This window comes from Nicotiana attenuata, chromosome 12, assembly GCF_001879085.1.
Source record: "Nicotiana attenuata strain UT chromosome 12, NIATTr2, whole genome shotgun sequence".
Taxonomy (NCBI): domain Eukaryota; kingdom Viridiplantae; phylum Streptophyta; class Magnoliopsida; order Solanales; family Solanaceae; genus Nicotiana; species Nicotiana attenuata.
This window is the reverse complement of record NC_032000.1, coordinates 8,938,959-8,944,535: the sequence shown is the minus strand read 5'-3', so window position 1 is coordinate 8,944,535 and position 5,577 is coordinate 8,938,959. Positions and strand designations below refer to the sequence as shown.

The following is a 5,577-nucleotide window of genomic DNA, read 5'->3' as shown; positions in this document are numbered from 1 at the left end:
GGCCACACTTATATTTTCTCATATAGCCACGCTTTTATGACATAAGGCTACACTTATGAAGCGTGATCTTTGTCACGTTAAAGGCTACGCTTACAAAGTGTGGCTTCTAGAGCAACATTTATCGGTAAGAACGCCAAATTGACAGTCCCTATGGCCACACTTTTTAAGCGTGGCGATTTTGTCTACACAACAAAATTATTTTTCAAATACTTATATTAGCCACAATTTTGTGGTTAAAAAACTATATTTGTTTGCATCAAATTCTATTCTCACACACACATATATCTCAAGCATTAAATTAGATAATAAGTAATAGAATAAAAATAATTCAAATACATATACTTAAAATAAATTCAACAAAGAAACATACTTTATGTACTGTCTATAGTAATAAAGCACTGTTGGTTCAAGAGTTCACTAGCAAAAACCTCTACAAAACCAAATGTATTCATATTTATAGAATCAATAAAAATAAACATCCCAATTGTTCAAAAGGTCTTCACCATTCACTTTAATGAATCAAATTGATTTGTGACCACCATATCCAATTGCATCACCCGTATTTTCCTACACATTCAAAATAAAATTAAAAATTACGAATAAACATATATATAGTATACACTGGTTAGAAAGCATGATTTTGTACGTTAAAATCGAGGTAGTTTTTGGAAGTGGGAAATATAAATACCTTTTCAAGACTTGGGGCGTGAGTTGAGCCAGAAGAATGTGGTAGATTTTGGCCTCTCATAGCTCGTGCACTACTTGCATCAACTGGTGAAGGAATATTAGATCCAACAAACACTTGTATATCATGAAAATCCAGTCCAGGGTTGTTTTTCACCATTTGACTAAAAATACATTGCATTTCATCTCTCATCATTTCCTTCATTTCTTCCTTGAGAGAAGTTATTTCATTGACATGCTTTTGCTTAAGCTTGGTGATTTCTTCATCTTTTTTCAGAGAGCTTGTCGTCACCGATCTACCATAGCATCTAACCCGACCAGGCTGCTCCTTTCCAGATACAGCCCTAATCTGATGTTTCTCCGGAACTTTGACGATTCTGAAGTTCAGACTGTCAAAAAAATATTATTGCACATCACTTACAAGTCAAGATAGAACGAACACTAAAATAACTTTCAACAAGTCAAGTTAGATTAAAAAAAAGTTTAGCAGACCTCAAAATTTATCCAAGAATGTCAATGGAGTTTTCAGCGACAAGGATTGTAACCAATTTAATATGAAGTTTCAAACAAACAGAACTGATTTGTGCATGTTAATCCTAATTAGTCTTCTGGGATTACACATAATGTTGCAGGCCAAGCTGATGATGGTACAAGGGGAGTTGTTCCTACTGTTGCATCAGGTCGTGAAAATGATGTAGCAGGGAGCAGAGGAGTCTTGAGGTGCAGCTAGTTGAGAAAAACTAAGGGTGGAAAATCAGTAATATTCCTAGTGCTACAAAAGGTGCTACAGTTGCGTCAAGTTTTGGAGTTGCAGCTGCTACTGATGTGCACAAATATGCTGTGCATGAGAATGAGGCCACGCATCTGTTAGAATCAGGTTCTCAAGCTCTTTGAAGTTGTAGACTCAAATAAGTGGTACTTTCTTTTATTTGCGTTTTTTGTCATTCAGGTCCTCACATTTATAAACTTTGTATTACTTTTGCTATTCTTTTTGGACCAATTGCTCATGATATACATAATTGTGTCTAGCTTGGAGATTAGAGATATGATGTGTGCAGTCATTTACTTGACTGTGCTGTCATGTCCAGTTATCAGGATTTAACTGGACATACATTATTTATCAATTTATTCCAAGAAAGCAAATAAACATACACTTTTTTTCTCGTTGGCACATTAAGACCTAGGTGACAGACAGAGTCACAAGAATTACTCCTTTAGCATTCAAAACTAGTTTCTTCCCAATAATTGTTTCTTATGTAGTTATCAATCAGTGCTAAAAGAATGTAGGATACAACAACGCATACATGCTACTTTTAGTTATCATACTATGCACTACTCTCTTAACACACATTCATATTCAAAAGCATATGTACATGAACATATATATATATATATATAAGTCATCAGTCTGGTGATTTGGTGGCAAGTTCATTAAGAAGCATCTTATTACTTTTTTAGCTCATGAGACGGCATTAAAGAGAAAAAATACAATAATAAGACTTAAATTGCAACATGACTTACTGTTGCAACTTGAGTATATGTATGAACTTCCTTCCCTTTCTTTATACGAGTTGTAATAAACATTTCAGACTTTGACGGTTCCTCGTTGTTCTCTTTGGTTGCGCGCTACAAATTACATCAAAGAAGATATAAAAAAGATATCACTTTGTTCCGACAAAGTACAAAAAGAAATAAAAGTAAGATTACAAAGTGTCGACTAAATATTACCAATGTAAATTACAAAGTAAGATTACAAAGTGTCGACTAAAGTACAAAAATAATTAAGTTACTTTAGCCTAACAACTAGTAAGAATATATAATAGTATGTGAGAAAGTAAATATTTAAGAAATAAGTTACCTTTAGAACACTGTAAAAAACTAACAACAATCTTCAGGCGACAAAATAGGTGATTCTTCTCATGCATATAGCAACTCATGGACTAAGGGCTCTAGTTTGCAATATTCATCTAGTAAAAGACCAGCTAAATGGAGTGGAGGAAGAAAACAATGGTGATGCAGACAATGAAGAGGATCAGAGTGTTAATGGCAAGGCCAATGCAAAAAAGAACTCTGAAGAGATAAGCCTAAGCATAACTGTGGAGGATGCCAAAAATCAGCAATCTGTGGAACAAGGTACTGTGAGAACTCAAAGTGCTGCAGTAAGCATTGACTATATTGTAGAACTAAATCCTAAACGTCAAGAATAAATCTGTAAAATCATGTGTTGTAAAACAATAAGACTTTCTTACCTCGTCATGACACTTAAGCTAAGCCAAATCCAACTTCAAGTCCACCATAAATCTTCCCGAGCGTGACTTATCTTCTAGAATAAAAAAGTAAAATTAGTAGGATCCACCACAATACGATTCTTGTTTGTCAATTCTCTTTATTTTGCTAACCTACATTCTTATATAATGCTTGCCCATGTTAAGGTAATTACTAACTTGAAAGCTCTAGATTATGTGCACACTAGAATTATTTTGAATAGAATGTACAATCATTAAAAATAGTGGGCGAAAGAGATTTAAGGTTCTAGCAATTATCTGTGTATATTAAATAGCAATAAGATGGTGAAGGTCCATCCCTTTGTGAATGGGGCTGAGTGCAAATGACATACAAGATTGGAACAGAACAGTAACTCAGTTTATGAAAAAGAGAACCAAACAAAATAGCTGCATTTGAATGAGAAGTGTTTTGAGGCACTCTTCACAGAGAGAAGAAGCGAGAAGAAAAGAATCTCAGAAACTCCAGCTGCAAGGAACAAAGTGATTAACTGATATAGCACACACAGCTTGATCAGACTCACAAACAAAGAAAGTCTTGATCGATAATTTTATTGTTTCTGGCTCTTAAGAACTATTACTCAAATATATTCCTTTTAACATAAAGGAACGGCAATTCCTGTACAAACACAGAATCAAGTTCTTATATTTATCAATATAAAAGAGAAGCAGCCAAGCATTTACACCAATGACCATAAACATTTTCCTAAGAAATAATTTTCATCAATGAATACATTTTTCACCAATATGGACAAAGGACTTCGTGACTCATGGAGCAAAGTCATCTTCCTATATATTTTTGTTAACTTTTAATGAAGTATTGAATATTATCAAAGCTATCCTGATGTTCTATCTTTCCCCTGGTATGATTTACTATAACTCACTTGACCATGAAAATATCAAGATCTGCCATCTATGGGGCATATGCAATAATTGACCAATTAAACACACTGTACAGTTAGAGTAGCTCTACAACTCAGTTGCCATAGATCTATATTATGGAATTCCAGATTTGGTTATTGGAATTCCAAATGCTCTACAAACTGTCGCCAGTCCAAACGGATTTGAAATCCTAGCAGATGAGGAGGGTGTTGATATAAACTCATCATTTCTAAATGATCCTAAACTGTTGCAACAAATAATTCCAGCTACTACCTGTGACAATGAAACCACAAGCGAGGCAGTGTGTTTTCTTCTAAGGAATTGAGTGTTCGACGTAATGCTTCGGAGAACAATGTAGTTGGGATTTCAAGCCTAAACTAAAACCCCACAAACAATTAACAGAAAACACAAATAAAACGGACAAAATAAAGGTCCAAAAAAGTACTTAAATATCTACAAATCTAAAGGAAAAAACCCGCCATCAATAAAAAGTCTATCTTAATGAACCCACAAACAATTAATCACAAGAAAACCAACGAAGTACACAAAGTAAGCAAACAAATTAGTCTATTTAACCAACGAAATACACAAAGTAAGCACACAAATTAGTCTATTTAACCAACGAAATACACAAAGTAAGCAAACAAATTAGTCTAATTTCGTTTACCCAGAACCCAAATTAATCTATTTATCCCAAGAAAAAAAAACACAAAGTAAGCAAACAAATAAAGGTCCAAAACAGTACATATCAATAAATCAATAATTACCCAGAAGCCAAATTAGTGTAAACAAAAACCCAAATTAACGAAGCATACCCAAAACTAAACAAAACAAAATTACTTCTTTTTAGCCCAAGAATCTGAAATTATATAAAGTTCAAAGCTTTGAGTATAAAAGAAAGATTGTACAGTATAAGAACAAAACTAAAAATTGAAAAAAATAGAAAAGTTTTGAGCAAAGAAATATTTACCAGTAGAGAAAGGGATGGAGATTTATAATATATGGGTGAGAGTAATCTGAAGATACATGCAACAGAGAATTGAAAGGAATAAATTAGGTTAAGGAGGCAATTAAGGTGAAGCTGCAGTGAGAGAAAAATTGGGAAAAGATCGATAATATTGTACTGGGGGAAAATATTTTCATTAATTCTGGGGGGAAATTTTGAGTGAAATTTTATATAAGACATTTTTAGACTTTTGCCTCCTAACTGGACGTCGTCCATCTTTACCCTTATGAGAATTGGGGGGAAATATTTTATTAAGTGAAATTTTGGTGGGAAATTTTTGGAAAAATATTTTATAAGGAATTTTTAGGGTACGCTTGTAAAGTGTTGCATTTAATATGACAATATAACAACTCTTTAAAAACGTAGCAATACACCTAAGAAGCGTGGCCAAAAATTTTATATTTAGGCAACACTTAAAAAATGTTGTCTTTATATTTAAAAGGGACGCTTTACAAGCGTTACCTTAAAATCCGTGGCCGAAGACTATACTCAAAGGCCACGCCTAAAAAGTGTTCTTACAAATACTTTTGGCAACATTTTTTAAGCGTTGCCTAAATTAGTGTGGCTGTAGGCATAAAATGTTGTAGTGTGGCTTAAAGAGAGTGTACCAAGATGGTCTAAGAGTAAATGAGTGTGGAACAATATGAATGTACCCAAACATAAACTCATATGTTGGTTGGCTATGCATAGGAAACTACAGAGAAGGGAGAGGCTGAGCGGGAT

General features: G+C 33.8%; 1 long non-coding RNA gene across 2 annotated transcripts; it reads right to left on the bottom strand.

The window, feature by feature from the left end:
* Positions 314–5,012, bottom strand: LOC109235260. 2 transcript variants are annotated; one of them, XR_002069346.1, is made up of 5 exons: positions 4,819–5,012; positions 2,934–3,004; positions 2,206–2,310; positions 689–1,073; positions 314–567 (listed from the first exon to the last, which is right to left on the bottom strand). It is a non-coding gene; the product is annotated as an uncharacterized LOC109235260 (long non-coding RNA). The 2 variants fall into 2 exon arrangements; XR_002069345.1 differs by having other exon boundaries at positions 2,934–3,007; positions 4,819–5,011.